This window comes from Rhinatrema bivittatum, chromosome 4 (genome assembly GCF_901001135.1).
Source record: "Rhinatrema bivittatum chromosome 4, aRhiBiv1.1, whole genome shotgun sequence".
Taxonomy (NCBI): domain Eukaryota; kingdom Metazoa; phylum Chordata; class Amphibia; order Gymnophiona; family Rhinatrematidae; genus Rhinatrema; species Rhinatrema bivittatum.
The window spans coordinates 302386502-302403794 of record NC_042618.1 but is presented as its reverse complement, the minus strand read 5'-3'; the positions used below and the strand labels follow the sequence as shown (position 1 = coordinate 302403794).

General features: G+C 38.9%; 1 long non-coding RNA gene across 1 annotated transcript; it reads right to left on the bottom strand.

Annotated features, from left to right (window-relative positions):
* Window positions 1-516: 516 nt before the first annotated feature.
* LOC115089501 lies at window positions 517-17027 on the bottom strand. The gene is made up of 5 exons (XR_003856122.1): window positions 16043-17027; window positions 15817-15959; window positions 9068-9244; window positions 2226-2485; window positions 517-1619 (listed from the first exon to the last, which is right to left on the bottom strand). It is a non-coding gene; the product is annotated as an uncharacterized LOC115089501 (long non-coding RNA).
* Between the last annotated feature and the right edge of the window lie 266 nt (window positions 17028-17293).

Below are 17293 nucleotides of genomic sequence, written 5' to 3'. Positions count from 1 at the left end.
ACATGTGCAAAACATTGTAGACTAATCCAGCCAATAGTTGATCACCTTCTGTACTGGCTGCCAAGCAGTGACATCACCCACATGTGTGAATGGAGAAATGAAATATATTAACTATATAAATACTACTTCTGTCTAAATTGAAAGCAATCATTATATAAAAGGAAGAGTATTGCCAACAATATCCTGAGGGACTATGAAGCTGTACCAGAAGGCAATGAAATTAAATTTCGTTGGAATTTAACCCGTTCCATTTTGAAAATACAAAATGAAATACAAAATTTCATCTCATTTCCTATTTTGTTTCTCCCAAATGCCCATCCCTATTTCCTAGTTATAAGTGAATTGCATCACACTCTGATTTTGTCAATAATGTCTAATGAAAGAAATGAGAGGAGATCTGGGCCTACTCCATCAAATAACAGGATGAATGAAATCAAGACATGGAAACTTGCAGATAACGTGCTTTATTTGAAATCAACAATACTATATACAGGAAGTTCAATTACTGAATTTACATTTACTATTATAGGAACTATATCTAACTGAAGTGAAGGGAAATTTTTATTTTTTTAACTAAAGTGTTTCTTCTCTGTAGTCCACTGCCTAGTTGCCTTGAACTGAGAAGATGTAATAACGACTTAATACTATCACATAAAATCCTAATCACTATACCCTACGAATCTCCAAAAGTTGGCATAGTTTCTGCATTGGAGCACATAACAGCTTGATTAACTGAAGATATGTTCAGATGATGTTATTCTTTTCAGTTTATATGTCAGAAACTGTGCTTTTGAAAAACGAATGAACAAAGTGGTGGCCGCTTGCACTTTGCCTAAAATATAATATTTATGTCTCTGAAAAGCAGTAGTGTGACATCATCATTTCCAATGTAAAATATGAAAATGTTGCATATAGGAGAGTATTTGTAAACAATGCATACTGTTTACATTTTTTTGAGTCCACATAAATCATGTGCTTGCACATATGAGGAGCTGAAATGCAGTATTCTTTCTTGAGTATAGGTCATCTTCAACAGGAGTCTATCTACCTTTTGATGCATTCTTGAACGTCAATATTGTGTTGAGGCATACAAATCAGTTAAAGGCTTAGCAGGGTATTAGTTCCCCACGGAACTTTCTCCGACAAACATTAGTTTCAAAGGTAACATTTTAAAATGCCACCAAATAACGGTACACAACTTTATAACTGTTAATATCAGCTATATAGAGTATGTATATTGAATGAACAATGTTTAAAATTCTCAAGTTAAAAGTAGTAAGTCAAAATCTGTATCTTTAGTCTTTGTCTTGTCCAGGTAGATGCAAAAATACTTTTCATATTTGCAATTCCCATATTCCAGTATATGTGAACAACTTAAAGTTGAATGTAGTTGATACGTTAAGCCCTTTAAATTGATCGAATATTAATATTCACAATTTCTGTATTAGATCAAAAATGATTTGATTTAATTTCAGTGTGTGAAGTTTACCAACTTTCTTCTGAGTGTCCATAAAGAGCAATGAGATCTTCACTGGTTTCAATAAGGAACCATCCCTGCTGCTCATGACTAGAAATATTTCTTCCATCACAAGCCCAAGTCACTTCAGGAACAGGGTCACCTAGAAAGGTGAAAAACTCACTGTGAGAACTTTGCCTTCATCAGTGCTGATGTCATATGTCATATGGAAACATGAATGCTGAATGCTGACCCAGTATGTGAATGTCGACCCAGAATTTGAATGCTGACTTTGTAAACCATTGTGACCTACTTTTGGAATGACAGTATTTAAAATGACTAAATAAATCAAAATAAATAAATATGGAAAAGCTTCAATTTTTTGAGGTATTCCTCCACACAAATCAGAAAGCACAACAGCAAAAGAAGTTACATGATGCATTTACTGCTAGTTAAAATAACTATTCATAAACCACAAATGTATTAAGGTTCAAGGCATTTTTTAAACGTTTGCACAATGAAAACAACTAAACTAAATGTAATCAGTGTGATCTCAAGGACCACATTAACAGTGCATACAGATGGAATGTCAGCCTTCTTACAGATTTTTTAAATATAAGGTAAATAAATTGAACATACAGCCCTATCTTACTGTACACTGACAACTGTCTCTTTATAATTTACTTCAGTAAAATTATGTTAACTTACATGCTATTGCCAAGGGACCACTACCAGTACCACTACCATGATCAATAAAATTATTGCTTACCTTTCAAATCTCCTTTGCTCGTTCTACTAATTGAACTTTCCAACTGTGTCAAACTGCATTTTTCCAAAATATTGATGGAGCTCATTTCTACATAGGATTCTGCCATGGAGGACATGCTTTTAGAAGATATGCTGCTACTGCTAAAGGAAGCATCTTCTCTAGAGGTTGATGTTTGGGTTGACTGAGAAGAGAAGTTTTGCTGCATTCTGTTTCAGAACCAGTTCTCAACCCTACTTGTTTTGGTGGTTCTTCAACTAGAGCTGTGGAGTTTAACAAACACAGAATGAATCATAAATTATCTCATTTTCATAGGTGAAGTCATATGAGGGTAAAGTGACAAAATAGATAGAAGTGTGTTATTTTATAGTATAAACCCAGCAGATATAGCAACAACTTAATGATTTAATGGAAAGGGTAATACTGATGACAAAATTAACATTTTCATGTTTTCAATCTGGTCTGCTCCTTCCAGTGAGATTGCAGAAATACTCCCCAATTGTAATTGAACTTAACTGTGTCACTTTTCCCTATGTTTTGGCCCTAATTACAGAATACTCTCAACAGTAACTAGGCAGCAGAGCCCACAGCTTTTCCTATCTGATTTATTCTACCCTTCATGGATCATGTCCATGTGATGATTCATGAATGGCATTCTGTGGACAAGTGGATAACACAGACCCATCTGTAGAACTCATGTTTGTACTTCTTGAATACCAATGTAGTGATAAGTGGCTCGCTTTCTGAGTAGCAGAAAGAATTATGTCTGCAGTAATCTCTGATTCACAAAGCCTAAAAGAAGAAAAATCTTCCCATTGAGTACTAAACTTGCTTGGTAGTATGCACTGCTATGAGTGGACTAGCAGGGCTACTTCAATTTTGCCACTGAACTCATATACTAGGATAATTACATACTCAAAATAGTTCCTTCGTGGTAGATTTGACATGCTTGTTTTAAAGAGGTTTATATTTCTAGTTCCCTTTTGAAATCTAACAAATTGAAAAATATAGGTAAAGACCGTCAGTAACTATTTTAAGGAATGCTAGCTCATTTTCAGGATTGTTCCTAGGAATTTTCTATGCTATATTATGTCTAAATGTACATATAGAGAACATTCAAAATATACAATAAATTATAGAAAGTAAATGAAAGTATCACAGGACATAATATGAAGTGAAAGCCATGCAATGCCTACTTACTAGTTTGTAGGACATTACATTTTTGCATTTGGATGCCAGCACAAACCAATGTCCCTAATGAATACATTTTATCATATTTTATTTTTTTTAAATCAGGTTTGTACCATAAATCAAAATAAATACGCAACAGAAAGTTCTAATGGAAGTAATATTTCAAGTTTCAACTTGTGAAGTACATTCTGCTTTAACAGTGTATTTCCCACTGTCTTCCTCTACTGCACTTTGAATTCCAAGTGTATTTTTGGAGCAATTCACTCACATGTGATGAAACAACAATCTGAAATATATTGTACTGGCAACATTTTATTGTAGATATATTGCAGGGGGGACTCCTGTTGAGAACCTGCAAATGCTTGCCAGTTTGCTGGGGTGGTAGAGAGGTGATGTTAGCAGGAACAAACTTTCCCTCTACTGAAAGTATGAGAAACTTGACATCAGCTGTTCTACCATTGTCACCAAATGAGTGCACTCAGGGCCTTAGATGCAAACTGGAAGAAAACTAACATAGTTCAGCATGTGCATCATTCTAAATGTTATTAACCAGCTGGATAGACAAAATCATCTTGCTGGACAAAATGTCACCTGAAATTTGTGTATGATGCTCTTCAAAACATTTTTTTTTACTTCATGTTCAAACTACTGTGCCATCAACTTCCTTGTCAATCCCAACTCCAACAATATCCCATATAGAATTCTTAATTGTGTCTTTATTGATTTCTCACTATGGAAAACGTGTTTCCCTTTTGTATAAATATTTCATGTGACTTTTTTTTAAAAATGATATGCTTCAAAATGCCAGAAAAACATTTTTTAAGGAGAGGGTGGAACATTTCATAAGTTTTTCAATATCATTACCACCATGTAATGTACCAAGTTTTAATCATTAACGATCCACCTCCATCCTAAGTGCTTTTTGGTTTCTGAAACGTGCGCTAATGTGATTAAAAATATTTTTTAGGATATTTTTTATAACTGCTCCCCAATCAGATTGTTCTCACTGATGGCTAAAAATTAGCCGATTAATTTACAAGGAAGTCTTTTTCACATCTGACGGCGACAACCAATTGTTATATGTTTGACTGATCGACAAACTGATAAGAGGTAGTGTACATTATCAACATGTTTATTGCTTCCCACCCAGATATGCTGGTTCAACATTTCTTCCTCTTTTCTTTTTGTTTTTGTTTTTTTGCCAGATCTCTTGGATTTTGTCCAACACTCAGTCTACTATAGTATTAAACACACAGAGTTTGTGTGTGGACCTTATTTCCTTTTAATTATACCGACCTGAAAACTAACTCCAATTTTTGTTTTTTTATCACTTTGAGCTGATATCTTTCGGATCTGTGCTGACTATGATCTACAAGTCTGGCATTAGACTGTGGGACTGACAGCAATCACTTGATTCACTGGCTCCTTTTTCCTTTTCTTTTTTATTTCATCTGACAGTTTTACAGCTCTTTGCTGCCAGATTACAGGCTTGCTATTTTTTTTTTGTTTGCCCATGGTGCACTGCGAGGTATGGCATTGACCGGGAAAAGACCTACAAAATATGGGCTGGCTGGGCTTTTTGTCACAGCCAGAGTGACATTATATAGGAATGTTTGGAAAGCTTTCTGATTTGTCTTTTACCTTTTCTATTTATTGATTTTTATTCTACTTTGTCGGTTTTGCGTTAAGCAGTGCTGGGTGATAATTATATGAGGTTGGATTGGTCAGGGAGTGGTTAGGAGGTTTAGTGGGAGAGAAGAAACTTTTGGCAGAAGATTAGAGGTTATGAAGGGGAATTGAGGCTGTTGTTTATGGAAGGATGGGGTGGTATGAAGTTAGTGGGCCCTCCTCTTGGGTTCCAATGGACATCCCATCTGAGGGGATCTGGGCTCCTTTTCTCGCAGAATTTTTTTTTTTTTTAGGCTATGGTTGGGTTAGGGGTTAGCTGACCTTGTGGTTAGGGTTTGCTGAGGACTTAGGTTTTATTGAGGACCATGTGGTAGTTTTGGGATAAATGGGGGGGGGGGGGGGATTGTAAAAAGGCGTACAATAAGTTGGTATCTTTGGCAGCTTAGCTATCATTCAGATTGAAATGTTGATTCCTATCTCAGGGGCATACTGTTCATTATCTTTTTGGGTTGGACCTCTATATATGCTTTGCAAGGTTATACACACAATTTGCGCATTAGTTCCTCTTGTTCAAACTGTATGTTTTACTCTTTAATATGCCTACAAGTGTTAAATATATTTCTATGAATGTTAGAGGGATCTCTTCTCCTATCAAGCGCAAGCGTATCTTACAATTTGCCCATAAAAATAAGGTGCAAATCCTGTTTTTGTATGAAATGCATTTATTGTCTAGGGAACATGAAAACTTGAAAATGGGTAGGTTGGATAGGTATACTATTTCTCATATATTTCTAGAAGCAGGGGAGTTTGTGTCTTTTTAACTCTTTATTTATCATTTTTAAATATTAACAAATTAAATCAACTTTTCAAGAAATGGTACAATAGAGATCAAATTAAATGTACAAAGGAAAAAAAACAATACAATAGGAAATATGAGATCTCAAAGTACTATCAGACCACAAAAGAGAAGGAGATTCAGTGAAAATAAGAGAGGAAATATAGTAGAGGAAAAAATAAAAGCTGATCAAATGCTAAGGGAAAGAATCTTCAAAAATGTAGTACCAGTTCCTGTGTTCCTGTTCCAGCATCTGTCTCCTGCTCTTGCATCCACTCCAGACCCCATCGCTTCAGTTCCCGCTTGTTCCCTACTTCCTCAGACGGACCTTCGCCTGCCTTTGACTTCTGGACTGAACCTGACCACGCATTCTGCCGCCTGCCTCTGACCTCTGGACTGGACCTGATCATGCATCCTGCTGCCTGCCTCTGACCTCTGAATCGGACCTGACCATGCATTCCTCTGCCTGCCTTGTCCACTGGACTGGATTTGATTCTGCCTTTGGCTTCAGCCTTGGGCCTTTCTCTCTTGGCTGCCTCCATGCTCTCTCACCAAGTTCCTGGGATCATCAATGCAGAGGCCCAACTAAGACCAGCCGGCCCCGGTACCGAAGGGCTCAACCTGTGGGGAATGTGGGCTGGTAGTGGCAAAGCTCTTGCTGGCCTCTGCTTCCCATCTGGCCTCACCACCCGGCGGTGGTGACCTGTGGAGGTTTCCACCTGTGGGTTTCCCCCACAGGTGGCGCCAACACCACCTTGGGCCAAGGGTCCATGATTGCAACACTTAGCATGCGGCCATCTTGGATCCCAGGAGAGTTTGTATCGTAAATCGACAAAAATTTTCTTTTGCAGGTGAATAGAACATACTCAGATGTGGATGGGAAATATTTATCCTGGATTGCACACTACACCCTGTTGGGTTTACACTGGTTAATATATATGGGCCAAACTCTTATCAGCAGGTTTTCTATAAACAACTGACGGATAAGCTTGCTTCATTTGGTTTTGATCATATGTATGTGGGAAGGAACTGGAACGTGTACTCAGATTTGAAACTGGATAAATCAACTGGAGAATGTCCTAATCATGTTGATCTCACTCAGACATTTAAATTGGTGGATGTCTGGAGATGTCAACATTCAGGAGAGAAGGATTATATGTATTAATCTCTTAGACATACAGTGTACAGCAGAATTATTTTATGCGTGCTATTTTGGCTTGTACACTTTCAGATCATCATCTAGTTCAGATCACCATTAGTATGGTTAAGTTGATGCCCCGTAGTACTGTGTGGAGACTGAAAAATCTCTTTTGGGTGATAAAACTTTCTAGAGCTCCTTAACAAAGTGGTTTCAGAATTTAAAGAGTTTAGCCTTATGGAGGATTATGCTCCCAGTGGGCAGTTTTTAAGCCATTTCTGAAGGGCAGTTTTAAGCCATTTCTGAAGGACAAAATTATCAGTTATGCTAGTCATCTGTAGAGGTTACATAGGGAAAAATCCAAGGTCCTGTTGGCTGCAATTTGGGATTTGGAGGGGACACAAACAGGATTGTTCTACCCATACATATAAATTATGGGAGAGTGCCCAGAGGGAGTTTAAAATGCTTGAATTTGGGAAAATAGCACGCTCCCTAAAATTCTCCAGATTACAATTCTATCAACATGGCGATGTCAGGTACCCTACTTGCTAGAATAGATAAGCAAAGAATATTTAAGTTGCATATTGTTTTATAGGAAAACAATCTGGGGAGCTCACGGTAGATTCGGACATAGAGAGGCAAGTTGTTCGGTAAGTTTCCAATCTCTATGCTGACCCTGGTGTTTCCAGTTCCGAGAGTATTTGGGAGTTCTTGTCAATCTTCCTAGAATCCGGGATGAGCAAAAACAAACCCTGGGGCCCCTATTACTCTGATGTAAATTCAGAAGGTTGTGAAAACTCTTCCAGGCTAGAAGTGCCCTGACTCGAATGGATTTCAGATGGAATTTTACAAGAAATGTTTGCCAGAAATTTCCCCCTTATATCTGCTTTTTCAGCAGGCAGGGGAGCTGGATACGGCTCTAGGAAACATTGCTGATGCCCTGATTTCCCTTATATATAAGAAAGGGAAAGATGCGCAGGAGTGTGGTTCCTATCAACCCATTTTATTGTTAAACTCTTACATAAAGATACTTTGAAAGTGTTACAGTTTAGACTGGCGTTATTATTTCCATTTCTGAATCATGGGGACCAAACTGGATTTGTGAAGGGAAGAGTCTCAGTAGCTAATGCTTGAAGGATTTTTAATGTTATGCATATGGCAAAAAATAGGGGAAAACCTACGCTGATACTCTCACTCGATGCAGGGAAGGCCTTTGATAGGCTGGCATGGTCTTTTCTGCTCAGGTATTGTCGCATATAGGCATACCTGATAGAACCATTGGTTGGGCAAAAGCAATGTATAAGAAGCCTCAAGCAAGGTTGTTGCTTGATGGCTCCTTGCTTCTACTATATATATATATATATATATATATATATATATATATCATGTGGAATATGGCAGGGGTGTCCACTGCCCCCTCTTCTTTTTGACCTCACTATTGATCCCTAATAGCTTTTGGTAGTAGGCAACACCTCAGAATACAGGATATTAAATTGGAGGGGTTGAGAACATAAAATATTGTTGTATGCAGATGAAGTATAGATTTACATACCGACTCCATCAGTTTCCAGACTTGTGCTTTTGGATCTCATTGCAAAATATGGGTTGCTCTCAGGTTATAAATTAATTTGGACAAGTTGGAGATTTTTCCCCATCGATCATGAAATGCCCATCCCAAGCTGTTTCTCGCAGTTTATAGTAGTAACAGATGATTTTACATTTCTAGGGGTCTATTTTCACAGAGACTTCCATGGTCTATTTTCTAGCAACTATGCTGGTATACTTGGAAAGATTCATAGATAACTGCAAGTTTGGGACAATATGTCTATTTCATGGGTGGGGCATAATTAGTTTGTTGAAAATGAATGTTTTACCAAAATTGCTTTATTTTTTTCAGCATGTCCCATGTGACATCTCTCAGCAGGTGTTTTCTGATTTGCAAGGCCTAATGGGGAAATGTATTTGGAATCACAAGCCAGCTAAAATTAAAATGAGTCAATTGTGGTTGAGCAAACACAAGGAGCGATAGCCCTACCCAACTTTCAAACTTACCATTGGGCGGCCAGATTAGTGTGTCTTCACGCCTGGATTTGTGGTTCTTCTGCTTCTTGGCTGCTCATGGAGTGTGAACAGGCAGACCTGATTGATCTGGTTGTGCTTCCCTTCATGGCTCCTGATCTGCCGCCATTCCGTAGAGGTTGCCAGCCTTGTTCAATGCTGGCACAAATGCTGCAGATATGGCAAGTTATTAAATTTTTGGACTTGGCCAGGAAGAAGCTGTCCCCTATCTCTCCTATATATAGTAACTCAACATTGTCATGCTGTAATTTTTCTTCAGTCTTTAAAGACTGGAGGGACAAGGCTTAGTAACCTTGGCCCTCCAGCTGTGGGATGAAGCTATGGGTATACATACTTTCCAGATTTTGGTGGAAGATTATGATATTTACAGTTTTGACAGGTCCTAGGCACCCAGCTAGACATTGCACATCCACTACAGCCTTTAAATCATATGGATAAATTTCTTGGCAATCCAGATGTGCGGTTACGGAGTGTTCTTCTAATTTATCAGGGTATCTAGAGGGTAAATATGGTGCTGATACACCTCAAGCCCTTATAGATGATTGGAACATCAAGTTGGTGTTATCTTTGGTAAGCAGGGATTGGAAAATTATATGGACCTCCCTCCGCTCGTCATATTTCTATTTGTGCAAAAAGAGTGGCCTTGATGATACAACTCTTGCATAGAAGCTACAGAATTCTTGTGTTTTTTGCAAAGATATGCCCAAGTTCAGATGAAGCCTGCTGGAGAGGTTGCAGGGAAACTGGAACTTTTTTATATATGTCAGAGTACTTGACATTTTTGGTCTTTAGTTATGCAAGAGATTGCTGTTATTGTGGAGTTTCCTGCTTTATTGGGCCAAGATTAGGTCTCCTAGGTAGCTGGGTTTGCTCTTCAGTGTTGGTTAAGCACAGGGCCTTGATGGGTCAGTTATTATTGGTGACAAGATTTACTATATCCACCTTCTGGAAAACCAGCCCTCCTTTAAATTATTGGCTGAACCAGACATGTGACACTGAAGAATTGGGCCATGATTTAAAAAATATACACTTTAAATATGATCAAGTCTGGGGTCCATACCTGGAATACTGTTGTCATTCTAAGTATTGTAATTTTGTTTGGATATTACAGAGCGGTTGTGCTAAATACTATATTGAATGATGCCCTTATGTGGCCTTCTCTTTTGCTGTGTATGCCTGAAAATTTGGTTAAATGAGTTATAAAGAAAACAAAATTGGCCTCAGAAACCAAAAGGATTTTACATTCTTACTGTAACTCTTCTGAAATTAGAACTATGACCCACTGCTACAGAAGACTAAAATGGACCTTGCTATATTATTTTATATTTTTCTTTCTACTATGAAAAAAGCTAAATGGCAAATGTGACCTTTTCCTGAAGTCCATGAGTATCACTTATGTAAAACTCAATGCTTCCACTGATTCACAGTGGGCAAATCATATACACTGTTTCATGTGGCATCTTAGAGTTGAATATGTTATTATAGAGCTTTATGCTGCTATGATAGAAATTCATAATCGGCAATGTTTTGGGGGTTTTTTTTAACTTTCATATGACTCATGTTAGCTGTGATATCCTAAATAGCCTCAGTTCCTTGGTGGAGAGGGACAGTAACATAGTAGCATAGTAATGACAGCAGAAAAAAGCCAAATGATCCAGCCAGTCTGCCCAGCAAGTTTCTTATGGTAGTAACTGCTGCTCTGTGCTGGTTACCCCAAGTCTTATGTTAAGGGTAGTAATATTTATAATCAAAATCAAACAACTGTCAAATCCATAACAAAATTACTGTTAGCAACATTTTTATGAGATGAGCAGCCCTTTTTTTTTATTTTGGATAACGTTGCTTGAATGTGCTTTGCTTCGCACTTGGCCATCATAGAAGCAGTCCTGGCTTTTTACTCTAGTAACTGTGTATCAGTACCCCAGAATGTAAAATTCAGGGCTCAGTGTTGGCTGTCGTCTGAATCCAACTCCTCTTTTCTCCCCCCACTGACAAAGCAGAGAGAATGCAATTGCATCAAAAGCATCAAGGCTAATTGATCAAGGATAGTAATCCCCATGCCTTCTATTAATGATAGTAACTGACGCTCCATGCCAGTTACCCCATGCACCCTTTTCTTCATTTCCAACCTCTAGCCTTTAGGGCTCCACAGTGTTTATCCCATGCCCTTTTGAATTCATTTCTGTTTTTGTCCTCACTACCTCTTCTAGAAGGGCATTCCAGGCATCCACCACCCTCTCCATGAAGAAATGTTTCATGATGTTGGTTCTGAGTCATCCCCTTTGGAGTTTCATTTTATGACCCCCTAGTTCTACAGTTTCCTTTCCAATGGAAAAAGTTTGAACTTTGTGCAACATTAAAACCTTTCAGGTATCTGAAGGTCTGTATCATATATCCCCTGTACCTCCTCTCTTCCAGGGTATACATATTCAGATCATTCAGCCTCTCCTCATAAGTCTTCCAATACAGACCCCATGACATTTAGGTCACCCTTCTCTGGATTCCCTTTTCTGGATTACCTCCTGCCCTTATCCTTACCTGCCCTTAACTCCTGCCCTTATCCTTTTTGAGATATGTGCTCCAGAAATGAACACAATACTCTAGGTGAGGCCTCAACAAGGACCTGTACAAAGGCATTATCACCTCCTTTTTCTTACTGATTAGTCCTCTCTCTATGCAGCCCAGCATTCTTCTGGCTTTAGCTATCGCCTTATCACATTGCTTTGACACTTTCAGATCAACAGACACTATTAACCCAAGGTTCGTCTCCCAGACCGTGCACATTAGTCTTCACTCCCCATCACATATTATTGCACCCCAGATTATATGACTCTGCACTTCTTGGCATAGAATCCTAACTGCCAAATCTTTGACCACTCTTCAAGCATTCTTAAACCAGTTTTCATTCTCTCTACTCCTTCAAGCTTATCCTCTTTGTCGTAGGTCTTAGTATGTACAAACAGACAAACTTTACCCTCTATCCCTTCTGCAATATCTCTCACAAAGGTATTGAACAGAACCAGTCCCAAAATCAATCCACTTAACACCATTGTCTCTTCAGAGTAGGTTCCACTTACTATTACACACTGTCTCCTAACAGACAACCAGTTTGTAATCCACTCCACCATCCTTGCATCCACTTCCAAGCTTTTCATTTTATTCACAAGCCTCCTATGCAGGACCATGTCAAAAACTTTGCTGAAATGCTAGTAAATCGTATCGAGTACTCTTCCTTGATCCAATTCATAGAAACATGATGGCAAAAAAAGACCATATGACCCTCCAAAGCTTTAAAGCATCCTTGGGTGGACTTGAACCACAGTTTCAGTTAACAGCCAAACACGCTAACTGATTGAACCACATAAACCTACTGCCTATTCACCCAATCAAAAAAAATCAGATTTGTCGGAAAGGATCTTCTCCTAATGAACCCATGCTGCTTCAGGTCCAACAACCCATCGGATTGTAGATAGTTCACTTTCCTTTTCTTCAGCAGAGTCTCCATGAATTTTCTCATCACCAAGGTAAGGCTAACCGGCTTGTAGTTCCCAGCCTCCACTCTGCTACTACTCTTGTGACGTGGGACCATAGCTGCTCTTTTCCAGTCTTGCAGCACCACTTCTTTTTCCAGAGATCTATTAAGCAGGACTTTCAGCAAACCCACCAGCACATCTCTGAGCTCTCTTAGTATTTTGGGATGTACCTCAACTGGCCCCATGACCTTGTCCATTTTCAGTTTTCCTAGCCATTTCTATATATTCTTTTCTGTAAATGGAATTCTGTCTATCCCACGCCATCTATGGTCTTGTTAACCAGCAATAGACCTTCTTCAGGATCTTCTTTAGTAAACACCAAACTGAAATATTTGTTTAATATTTCTGCCATTTCTTTGTCTCTCGCTATACATTGCTCGTTGTCACTTTTCAATTTCACTTTACCTCTTTGGGCCTTTCTTCTTTCTCTCATATATCTGAAATTGATTGCCTCTTTAGAAATCCTTTCTTCCACTTGACCTTTTGCTTTCCTGATTTATTTGAGGATATGGTTCAGACTAACAGGGGGCCATAAACAACACAGTAGTATTTCATAGGGGTGTGCATTCGTTTTGAACTTAAATGGAAAACGCAACTTATTTTTTTTTTTAACTTAAAAAAAAGATGAGGCTTAAACGATCGGATTTCCAACTTATTCAACATAGCTATGTTGAATACGTTGGAAATCGCGATTGTTGATCTAAATAAAAAATTAAACCCCTCACCCTCCTTAATCCCCCCCCCCCAGACTTACCAAAGCTGGCCAAAAGTTCCGTGAGGGTCCGGGAGTGGACACGTGGGGAATCACGTGACGTCCGCGTCACGTCGGAGTGACGCGGCGTCACGTGATTCCCCTCGGGTTCGCTCCTGGACCCCTCGTTGGGCTCAAAAGGAACTTTTGGCCAGCTTGGGGGGGCCTCCTGACCCCCCCAAGCTGGCCAAAAGTGCAGAGGTAAAAGTGCAGAGGTAAATTAAGTAGCCATCACTTGGGAGAACCATCACCAATGAACTCTCTAGAAATAGAATGGTGAGCTGAGATACAACAAGATAATATATCTCAATTGCTTAAGTAGGCCATAACTTTTGATGAGCATAAAAAATAATCAGTATGACTATGTGAGCCATGTCAAAGCATAATCCCTACTAGAGGGATGCAAACCTCTCTGTACATCTCTAAAATTCTTAAATTTGAACAAGCTGCCAAGAACTGGAAACTACAACTGCAGAGGACCTATCTTTTAAGATATCCATGCATAGTCTTCCCTCAATCCCCTCCCCCCCCCAAAAAAAAAAAAATAGACCTGGGAGAATGTTGGGCTCAAAAGGAACTTTTGGCCAGCTTGGGGGGGCCTCCTGACCCCCCCAAGCTGGCCAAAAGTGCCTTTTGAGCCCAACGAGGGGTCCGGGAGCGAACCCGAGGGGAATCACGTGACGCCGCGTCACTCCGACGTGACGCCGACGTCACGTCCTCCTTGCAAAGGAGTTCAGGAATGGCGTCCTGACCCCGCTGGACCACCAGGGAGTTGTAGTAAGTCTTGGGGGGGGGGGATTAAGGCGGGTGAGGGGTTTAAATTTTTATTTGCACATATGGACATAGACTCAACTTATGGAATTCTCCATATGTCCATATTGACCGCAAATGGGACCCCCTTTCGACTTATGGACTTATGAACTTAAACTTTTGGTCTGCACATCCCTAGTTTTTCAACTCCTGCAGAAAGAAGGATTAAAGAAAAGAGTGCATGGAGGTAAATGGGGGTAACTTGCTGGTGTGGCAGTTGGCACTCTTAAATAACAGTATAAAATAACAGTAGCAAGGCTTAATGCAACTCCATCATTGCTCTCTGCTTCAACGGTAGTGGGAAAAGGGGAATTGGATTCAGACAGCCACCAACAAGAGCCCCAATTTTTATGGTTTGGGGAACAAATAAACATAGGGATAACTTGCTGATGCAGGTTTTACTACCTTTACTCATTAAGCCTGATTCTTTTGATGCTGTTCCATCATTGCTCTCTGCTTCCACAGCAGGGGTTAAGGAAAATTGGATTCAGACAGCATCCGAAGGCCCTGACTTTTATGGTATGGGAAACTGATAAGCATGAGGGTAACCTGCACAGTGCAGCAGATACTGGCATAAGCTTGCTGGGCAGACTGGGTGAATCATTTGGTCCTTTTCTGCCATCATTTCTATGTTTCTGTGTTTCTATGACAAATAGGGAAAAAGGAAAGGCTATTCTCAATGGATTCAGTTTGAAAATGGGCTATAAAATAGAAATGAAAAGATGAATTTAGAACCACTGTAGAGTACGATATTATATGATATTCTGCTGAACACTAGAATTAATATAGATTTTCTGAATATTTTTCAGGAAAACATTACTCAGTATTCAAATAGCAAGAATGACCAGTAATCCCAATGTTTTATTAAAGAATGTGACAGACAGATTTGCAGATAGTTGCCTATATCAAAAGTAGAGTGACAGTAACTTTTAAACAGCCGTGCGGGCATACATGTATGTGCATATGCCAGCTTGCGCCAAAGGACGTGGCCAGTTTATAATATATGCATGAATATGCACACATTGTATAAAATGGGCTGTATGCTCATACATGAACGCACAATTTTATAAGTATGCGCGCATGTGCACGCAAATGCCACTTCTACCTTATAAGTGGGGGGATTTTAGTAGACACGCTCTGACGCAGTTACCAGTTTCCCCAGTTCATTCCCAGTTCGCCCAGGAAAAGGATAACTTCCTAACCCCTCTAGTTAATTATCCTCCCTTTTACCCTGTTAGCCCTTCCCTTTATCCCTGTTAGCCCCTACCCTTAAAACCCCACTGACTAGCCTCGTTTTTTTTGTTTTAGGATTTACCCGCCATCCATAGCAGAAGTAATGTTACGTGGTAGGGGACCCTGGCATGTGCTTGTGCATGCATTTATGCATCGGTTTCATTCATAAATCTGGAATGCCCATGACCTGCCCAGACCACACTCTGCCTCTTTTTCAGAAAAAAAATGTTTTTCACATACCGGGTTAATATGTGCGTCTGTGGGCGCCTTTTAAAATCCATGCGGCATAAAAACCAGCCTGACTTCTATGCGTATCTCCCAGCTTTGGTGAACACCAAGCTTTTAAAATTCACCCCTAATGCTTTCCAAATTTTTGAAATGCAATAAAAATGTACCTTTTATGGTTAACCTGCAGCTTGAAGATGTAGATCCTACAGAATTGATTGCAGTGCATGTTTATAACCCAGTGTCAGATATGTCATAAATTTATTTTTCCTTTTTCTTCATTTATTTTATATTTTCCTCCTTGTATAAGAGCCTGCAAAAAATTTTAAAACACTTTTACTACTGCAACTAATTTCTAATTTTTAGACAATAAAATAGTATGATAAGAAAATTTACCTTTCCCTCCTTAGTTCAGGAAACAATTGGTAAAGGATCTCCTGTCACTTCAACTGTAAACTTGGCAATAGTGTCTGAGGATGCAGTCATATCATTAAAACCAGCAGTAATTACTGGCTTTGAGGCTTCTTTTTGAATGGATTTTGCAGTTTCAATTTTGTCACTTGAGAACAGACGTTTTTAAAAGCATGACCAATAAACTGGAAGGTTTTTCTGCCAACATCTCCCTCCCAATTAATTTCATACATATTCTCCTTGATCAGCTCTTTGATACCATGGATTTTAAGTCTATATTGTAGGTACCATCATCTGAATAATGTAAATGGTAGTGCCTGTCTGCCTTCATTTTTTTGCCGCCTTTGCACCATGATATTTCTTGTACATTTAAAACAGTACTTTCAACTGCACAAGTAAATTTTTCTTTATCTTCACAAGCTTCCACTTTCAATAGTTGCCTTATCTTAGGAGGAACAGCAGCTGATAATTCTGCTTTTTACCTGAAACTATACTGTGGACTTAGTCTTTGGGTGACTCCAAACAGGTTCAGGAGATTTTACTCTTTCAGGTGATTTTGTTGGCTCTGGAGATTTCACATGAGGCTCAGAAGACTAAATTGTAAGTGATTACGCAATTGTTTTTTTTTCCATAATCCTTGCCTGTTTAATTGTCAAAGTAAAATATGATTCCTGTTTGCCATCAGGATTCTCTATCAGCACGGTATAGCTTCCTTTCTTTGAAGGTTCCACAGAATTCTCAAAGAAAGATTTGTATTTTGTTGTTGTAACTTGATAGTCCTTCGATGAAACAATAGCTTAACTTGCCCATGAATAAGTTAAGATTGGTGTGGTTCACTATCAATTCACCTTGAATGACACAAGCAAATCTTGCTAACTTTCAACAATGTGGTGAGAAATGTTACTATCACCATCATATTCAGGTGGTTACCATGTTAATGAATTTTCCACACGTAATATCAGTAACTCAAACAGGACCCACTGAAGGCCCTGGTCTGTCCAATACATTTACATTTATTGGAACTGAACTGCTACATAAGAAACTTGCAAAGTATATTATCCATGGGGCCTTCATTTCAATTTTTTTTTATTTTTCCTGGGAATTTCTATTTTAGAACAAAATTGAATCAATGGAAAAATGACTTTTTCACTGATTTTTCTCCTGTTTGTTAGTCACTTTTCCATTGATCTTTTATTATAACATTGAAATTCCCAGAAAATGAAAAACTGAAAACAA